Here is an 8,561-nt window from a genome sequence, read left to right as displayed (position 1 = left end):
GTGCGCACTTTTGGAGGGCACTTTTTGGAGGGCACTTTTCTGCGCTCCAAAGGTGCGCACTTTTGGAGGGCACTTTTGTGCACTCCAAAGGTGCGCACTTTTGGAGGGCACTTTTCCTGTGCTCCAAAGGTGCACACCTAGGTGAGCACCTTCGACCACACCTTGTAGCACACCAAACTCTGACTTTCGACTTCATCCGCAATGCAGGGTCTTTGAGGTTGGCGCAATGCGCACAACCAGGGGAGTCGACCCATCAAACCCAACACCTCCCCTATATAAGCTATTTGTCTGATTCTCATACATGCGTAGCCTGCAGGAGCAATTAGGACATCGACCCCAACTTTCGGCTTCTAAACGAAAACAAGGTCTTTGAGGTTGGTGTAATGCGAACAACTAGGGGAGTCAACCCATCAAACCCAACACCTCCCCTATATAAGCTATTTGTCTGATTCTCATACATGTGTAGTCTACAGGAGCAATTAGGACATCGACCCCAACTTTTGACTTCTTAACGAAAACAAGGTCTTTGAGGTTGACGTAATGCGCACAACCAGGGGAGTCGACCCATCAAACCCAACACCTCCCCTATATAAGCTATTTGTCCGATTCTCATACATGTGTAGCCTGCAGGAGCCATTAGGACATTGACCCCAACTTTTGACTTCTTAACGAAAACAAGGTCTTTGAGGTTGGCGTAATGCGCACAACCAAGGGAGTTGACCCATCAAACCCAACACCTCCCCTATATAAGCTATTTGTCTGATTCTCATACATGTGTAGCCTGCAACAACGATTAGGACATCCACCCCAACTTCTGAATTCGTCTGCGTTGACCGCACCAAAGGTGCACGCCTTGGTGCTCACCAAAATCCGACTTCCGACTTCTTCTGCTATGCGGGGTCTTTGAGGTTGGCGCAGTGCGCACAACCAGGGGAGTCAACCCACCGAATGCAACACCTCCCCTATATAAGCTATTTGTCTGATTCTCATACATGCGTAGACTGCAGCAATGATTAGGACATCCACCCCAACTTTTGACTTCTTAAACAAGACAGGGTCTTTGAAGTTGGTGCAGTGCACACAACCAGGGGAGTCGACCCATCAAACGCAACACCTCCCCTATATAAAGCTATTTGTCCGATTCTCATACGTGTAGTCTGCAGCAGCGATTAGGACATCGACCCCAACTTCCGAATTCGTTTGCATTGACCGCACCAAAGGTGCACGCCTTGGTGTGCACCCTGGAGTGCACTTTGGTGCTCACCTCGGTGCACACTTTGGTGTGCACCTCGGTGTGCACCAAAGGTGCGCACCTTGGAGCGCACCAAAGGTGTACACTTTGGAGCGCACCACATAGGGTCTTTGAGAGGTTGGCGCAGTGCGCACACCAAGGTGGGTGTTGAGGTGCGTGCCGAGGTGGGTGGGTGCTAGGGTGCGCTCCATGGTGGGTGCCAGGGTGGGTGCGTGCTAGGGTGGATTCCAAAGAGGGTCATAGGGTGGGTGCCAAGGTGGGTTGGTGATATAGTGGGTTCAAAGGTGGGTACTAGGGTGGGTTCCAAGGTGGGTCACAAGTTGGGTGCCAGGATGCGTGGGTGTTAGGTTGGGTGCCAAGGTGGGCTCCTGCGTGGGTGGGTGCTAGGGTGGGTTTCAAGGTGGACGCGAGGGCGGGTGCCAAGGTGGGTAACAAGTTGGGTGTTAGGATGGGTGAGTGCTAGAGTGGGTGCCAAGGTGGGTGGGTGCTAAGGTGGATGCCAAGGTGGTTCACAGGGTGGGTGGGTTCTAGGGTGAGTTCCAAGGTGGGTCACAGGTTCAGTGCTAGGGTGGGTGTCAAGGCGGGTGTCGAGGTGCCTGGGTGCTAGGGTGTGGATGCCAATGTGGGTCATAGGGTGGGTACTAGGGTGGGCTGCAATGTGGGTGCCAAGGTGGGTAACATGCTCGGTGGGTTCTAAATTGGGTGCCAGGGTGGGTGTGCACCCACCTTACCCGAGGTGGGTGCCAAGGTGCCAGTGTGGGTGGGTGCTAAGGTGGATGCCAAGGTGGGTGAGAAGGTGGGTGATAGGTTGAGTGGTAGGATGGGTGGGTGCCAAGATGGGTCACAGGGTGGGTGCAAGGGTGGGTAGGTGCTAGGGTTGGTGTCAGGGTGGGTGGGTGCTAGGTTGGGTTCCAAGGTGGGTGCGAGGGTGAGTGTCAAGGTGGGTCACAGGTTAGGTGCTAGGATGGGTGAGTGCTAGGGTGCAAAGGTGCCAGGGTGGGTGCTAGGATGGGTCGATGCTAGGGTGAGTGGCAAGGTGGGTCCACAAGTGTCAAGGTGGGTGCCGAGGTGGGTGCCAAGTCGGCGACTGCTATGGTGGATGCCAAGGTGGGTCACGGGGTGGGTGCCAAGTTGCTAGGTTGGGTTCCAAGGTGGGTGCCAACGTGGGTGCTAGGGTGCGTGGGTTAAAGGGTGTGTCACAACGTGGGTGCCAGGATGGGTGCGCACCCACACTGGCCAAGACGGGTGCGGGTGCAAGGTTGGGTTCCAAGCCCGGTCACAGGCTGGGTGCTAGGATGGGTGGGTGCCAAGGTGGGCACCAGGGTGGGTGCACCCACCCTGGCCAAGGTGGGTCACGGGGTGGGTCCTAGGGTGGGTAACGGGGTGGGTACTAAGGTGCGTGCCAAGGTGGGTCATAGGGTGGGTGCCAAGGTGGGCACCAGGGTGGGTGTGCACCAACCCTAGCCAGGGTAGGTCACGGGGTGGTTGTCGGGGTGGGCGTCAAGGAGCCAAGGTGGGTGGCAAGTAGCCAAGTTGCGTGCCAAGGTGGGTGTCAGGGTGGGTGCCAAGGATCCAAGGTGGGTGCCAAGGAACCAAGGTGGGTGTCTGGGTGGGTGCCGAGGTGGGAGCCAGGGTGGGTCCCAAGGTGAGTGCAAAGGTGGGTGCCAGGGTCAAGGTGAGTGCCAATGTGGGTTCCAAGGTGCCAGGGTCAGGGTGAGTGCCAATGTGGGTTCAAAGGTGCTAAGTTGGGTGCGAGGTTGGGTGCGAGGGTGGGTGGGTGCCAAGGTGTGCTAGGTGGAAGCCCGGGTGGGTCGGCATCCCATGGGTGTCGAGTTGGGTGCCTGATGGGTGCTTCTTGTCAAGTTTTAGTCGTCGGGACTCATTTCGAGCCTTAGAGGTCGTTTCTTGTCCGGTTGCCCTGTCTTCGACCTGGGAACCCAATTTTGGTCCTCGGGTCCCATTTTTTTTTGTCTCGCATCCCACTTTTGGCCTGTGGCCTTTTCGGGGTCGATTCTCGTTTTGGGCATCAGAGCATGTTTCTTCTCCTAAAACCCAATATTTGTTTATTAAGTCTCGGAACACATTTTTGTTCTCGTGGACCCATCATGGGTCTTGGAACGCATTTGTGGTCCTTGGGTCCCATTTTGCATCCCGAAACTTGTGTTTTGGTGCTTGATCCCTATTTTGGGTGCCCACCTTGCACCAAGTGCGCACCCGGGGCAAACCGAGCGCCTTGGTGCACCGGGGCAAGATCGAGCGTGCACCCGAGGCGCCCCGAACATGCACCAAGGTGCACTCGGCCCACATGTGAGCGCAGGTCGTTGCGCCCGAGGTGGTGTGTGGGCACCGCGTTGCAGACGGGACACTGCACGCACACGACGCCCCCTCCAGGTGCACGCACGTAGGCCGGGCCGGGTGCACACCCGACGCCCTAGCAAGGTGCGCGCACCCGGGCAGGGCTCACACTTGGCGAACGGGGCGCACTTCGCGAGGGAGGGTGTGCACCTCGACGGGGGTGGGTGGCCGGGGTGGATTCGCACGTGGGTCGCGGTTTGCTAAGTACACACTGCGACAAGCTCATAACGGGTGCGATCATACCAGCATTAGTGCACCGGATCCCATCAGAACTCCGCAGTTAAGCGCGCTTGGGCCGGAGTAGTACTGGGATGGGTGACCTCCCGGGAAGTCCCGGTGTTGCACCCTTTTTTAGTTTTTCGCCGGGCGTCGCAATGCTATTTGAATAAACCTTTTGCCCGTTTGCGTTCTCGTCGGGGCCGGGCCGGGCCGGGGTGCGCTGCCCGCACTACCGCGCGCGCGGGGGCGACACCGAGCGCGCACCCGAGGCACCCCGAGCACACAGGCCACGGTGCAACCCGGGCGTTGTGCGCGCACCCCGGTGCGCCCGAGGTGCTGCGCGCGCACCCAGGTGAAATCGGTGTGCACCTCGGCCAGTGCGCGCTCGGTCGAGTCGCGCACGTTGGCCAAGGTGCACGGTGATGTTTCTTACTCTAAGGTTCCGCACCAGACGCCCGGGACAGGTGAGCGAAGCTGGGCGGGGCCGGGTGCGCGGCCGGGGCAGGTGCACGCAGCTGGAGAGAGCTTTGGAGCACACTTCGGAGCGCACCAATGATGCGCTCCATTCAAAAGTTTCCTGAAAAGGCAAAAAAAGTTGAGATTATAGAATTTCCCACTTGAGAGATTGTAAAAAAAAAAAATTTAAAATGAAGGAAACGCGGGTGCCAAGGTGTGCGCAGCCCAGCCAAGGTGTGCGCACCAAGGCGCCCACCCTGGCGAAGGTGCACGCAAGGTGCGCACCCGAGGCAAACCGGACAATTAACCCAACTTTCGACTTCGCGCGCACCTTGGAGCGCACTTCGGAGCGCTCCTTGGTGCGCACCAATCTTGGGCACCTCGGAGTGCACCATGGCGCCCACCAAGGTGCGCACCCGGGGCAAACCGAGCTCCGACTTCGTGCGCACCTTGGAGCGCACGAAAGGTGCGCACCATGGCGCCCACCAAGGTGCGCAGCCCAGCCAAGGCGTGCGCATCAAGGTGCGCACCCTGGCGAAGGTGCGCACCCGGGGCAAACCGAGCTCCGACTTCGTGCGCACCTTGGAGCGCACAAAAGGTGCGCAACCCAGCCAAGGTGTGCGCACCCCGGTCAAACCGAGCTCCGAATCGTGCGCACCAGAGGTGCACGCCATCGTGCGCACCTTGGAGCACACTTCGGAGCCCTCCTTGGTGCGCGCCGATGTTGCGCACCTCGGAGCGCACCCGGGGAAAACAATGCAATTAACCCGACTTTCGACTTCGTGGGCACCTCGGAGCGCTCTCGGGTTCGCACCTCGGAGCACACCGAGGTGCGCACCTTTGATGCGCTGCCTTCACCAATTTCCAGAAAAGGCAAGAAAACATTGAGAAGGTGTGCGCACCGAGGTGCCCACCCTGGCGAAGGTGCACGCGAGGTGCGCACCCGGGGCAAACCGGGCTCCGACTTCGTGCACGCCGCACCTTGGAGCACACTTCGGAGCGCTCCTTGGTGCGCACCAGGGCGCGCAACCCAGCCGAGGTGCCCACCCCGGCGAAGGTGCACGCGAGGTGCGCACCCGGGGCAAACCGGGCTCCGACTTCGTGCACGCCATGGTGCCCACCGCGGCGAAGGTGCACGCGAGGTGCGCACCCGGGGCAAACCGGGCTCCGACTTCGTGCACGCCGCACCTTGGAGCACACTTCGGAGCGCTCCTTGGTGCGCACCATGGTGCCCACCAGGGCGCGCAACCCCGCCGAAGGTGCACGCGAGGTGCGCACCCGGGGCAAACCGGGCTCCGACTTCGTGCACGCCGCACCTTGGAGCACACTTCGGAGCGCTCCTTGGTGCGCACCATGGTTCCCACCAGGGCGCGCAACCCCGCCGAAGGTGCACGCGAGGTGCGCACCCGGGGCAAACCGGGCTCCGACTTCGTGCACGCCATGGTGCGCACCGCGGCGAAGGTGCGCACCCGGGGCAAACCGGGCTCCGACTTCGTGCACGCCGCACCTTGGAGCACACTTCGGAGCGCTCCTTGGTGCGCACCAGGGCGCGCAACCCAGCCGAGGTGCCCACCCCGGCGAAGGTGCACGCGAGGTGCGTACCCGGGGCAAACCGGGCTCCGACTTCGTGCACGCCGCACCTTGGAGCACACTTCGGAGCGCTCCTTGGTGCGCACCATGGTGCCCACCAGGCCGCGCAACCCAGCCAAGGTGTGCGCACCAAGGTGCACGCGAGGTGCGCACCCGGGGCAAACCGGGGTCCGACTTCGTGCACGCCGCACCTTGGAGCACACATCGGGGCGCTCCCGGGTTCGCACCGGCGTTGCGCACCGTGGTGGGCACCTCGGAGCACACCAAGGTGGGCAGCGAGGTGCGCACCTTTGATGCGATGCCTTCACTAATTTCCATAAAAGGCAAAAAAAAAACGAGATTTTAAAATTTCCGTTTTGAAAGATAGTGAGAAAAAGGGAATGCTGGTGCCATCTTGAGCCCGCCCTGGTGCGCAGCCCAGCCAAGGTGTGCGCACCAAGGTGCCCACCCTGGCGAAGGTGCGCGCCCGGGCAATTAATCCAACTTCCAACTTCGCGCGCGCCAGGGTGGGAGCGCACCCAACAACCGGGCCTGGGAAGAGCCAATGCGAGAAACCCCACCAAACGCTCTGACAAAAAAAGAGGGGGCGCTCCAGTAACCCCGCTTCGGAGCGCACCCTGGGCAAACCCAGCCAAGGTGCCCACCCCGGCCAAGGTGCAGGCGAGGTGCGCACCCGGGGCAAACCGGGCTCCGACAACGTGCACGCCGCACCTTGGAGCACACTTCGTAGCGCTCCCGGGTGCGCACCTCAGAGCACACCAAGGTGGGCAGCGAGGTGCGCACCTTTGATGCGCTGCCTTCACTAATTTCCAGAAAAGGCAAAAAAAAAAGGAGATTTTAAAATTTCCGTTTTGAAAGATAGTGAAAAAAACGGAACGCGCGTGCCATCTTGAGCCCGCCCTGGTGCGCAGCCCAGGTAAGGTGCCCACCCTGGCAAAGGTGCGCACCCGGGCAATTAACCCTACTTCCGACTTCGTGCGCGCCAGGGTGGCAACCGGGCCTCGGAAGAGCCAATGCGAGAAACCCCACCAAACGCTCCGACAAAAAAAGAGGCGGCGCTCCAATAACCCCGCTTCGGAGCGCAGCCGGGGCAAACCCAGCCAAGGTGCCCACCCCGACGAAGGTGCACGCGAGGTGCGCACCCGGGGCAAACCGGGCTCCGACAACGTGCACGCAGCACCTTGGAGCACACTTCGAAGCACTCCCGGGTGCCCACCGGCGTTGCGCACCGTGGTGGGCAGCGAGGTGCGCACCTTTGATGCGCTGCCTTCACTAATTTCCAGAAAAAGGCAAAAAAAAATGAGATTTTAAAATTTCCGTTTTGAAAGATAGTGAAAAAAAAGGAACGCGGGTGCCATCTTGAGCCCGCCCTGGTGCGCAGCCCAGGCAAGGCATGCGCACCAAGGTGCCCACCCGAGGTGCACACCCGGGGCAAACCGGGCTCCGACTTCGTGCAGGCCGCACCTTGGAGCACACTTCGGAGCGCTCCTTGGTGCGCACCATGGTGCCCACCAGGGCGCGCAACCCAGCCAAGGTCTGCACACCAAGGTGCCCACCCCGGCGAAGGTGCACGCGAGGTGCGCACCCGGGGCAAACCGGGCTCCGACTTCGTGCACGCCATGGTGCCCACCGCGGCGAAGGTGCACGCGAGGTGCGCACCCGGGGCAAACCGGGCTCCGACTTCGTGCACGCCGCACCTTGGAGCACACTTCGGAGCGCTCCTTGGTGCGCACCATGGTGCCCACCAGGGCGCGCAACCCAGCCAAGGTGTGCGCACCAAGGTGCACGCGAGGTGCGCACCCGGGGCAAACCGGGGTCCGACTTCGTGCACGCCGCACCTTGGAGCACACATCGGAGCGCTCCCAGGTTCGCACCAGCGTTGCGCACCTTTGATGCGCTGCCTTCACTAATTTCCAGAAAAGGCAAAAAAAAACGAGATTTTAAAATTTCCGTTCTGAAAGATAGTGAAAAAAACGGAACGCGGGTGCCATCTTGAGCCCTTCCTGGTGCGCAGCCCAGGCAAGTTGTGCGCACCAAGGTGCCCACCCTGGCGGAGGTGCGCGCCCGGGGCAATCCGGGCTCCGACTTCGTGCACTGCATGGTGCCCACCAAGGCGCGCAACCCAGCCAAGGTGCCCACCGCAGCGAAGGTGCACGCGAGGTGCGCACCCGAGGTGCACACCCGGGGCAAACCGGGCTCCGACTTCGTGCACGCCGCACCTTGGAGCACACTTCAGAGCGCTCCTTGGTGCGCACCAGGGCGCGCAACCCAGCCGAGGTGCCCACCCCGGCGAAGGTGCACGCGAGGTGCGCACCCGGGGCAAACCGGGCTCCGACTTCGTGCACGCCATGGTGCCCACCGCGGCGAAGGTGCGCACCCGGGGCAAACCGGGCTCCGACTTCGTGCACGCCGCACCTTGGAGCACACTTCGGAGCGCTCCTTGGTGCGCACCATGGTGCCCACCAGGCCGCGCAACCCAGCCAAGGTGTGCGCACCAAGGTGCACGCGAGGTGCGCACCCGGGGCAAACCGGGGTCCGACTTCGTGCACGCCGCACCTTGGAGCACACATCGGGGCGCTCCCGGGTTCGCACCGGCGTTGCGCACCGTGGTGGGCACCTCGGAGCACACCAAGGTGGGCAGCGAGGTGCGCACCTTTGATGCGATGCCTTCACTAATTTCCATAAAAGG

General features: G+C 61.2%; 1 non-coding gene across 1 annotated transcript; it reads left to right on the top strand.

The window, feature by feature from the left end:
- The first annotated feature begins 3,836 nt into the window (after positions 1-3,836).
- On the top strand, positions 3,837-3,955 carry LOC131871108 (5S ribosomal RNA). The gene has a single exon (XR_009369386.1). It is a non-coding gene; the product is annotated as a 5S ribosomal RNA (ribosomal RNA).
- Positions 3,956-8,561: the final 4,606 nt, after the last annotated feature.

Source organism: Cryptomeria japonica, unplaced genomic scaffold (genome assembly GCF_030272615.1).
Source record: "Cryptomeria japonica unplaced genomic scaffold, Sugi_1.0 HiC_scaffold_371, whole genome shotgun sequence".
Taxonomy (NCBI): domain Eukaryota; kingdom Viridiplantae; phylum Streptophyta; class Pinopsida; order Cupressales; family Cupressaceae; genus Cryptomeria; species Cryptomeria japonica.
Note: the sequence above shows the minus strand (reverse complement) of the source record. Positions and strands in the feature narration are given on the sequence as shown.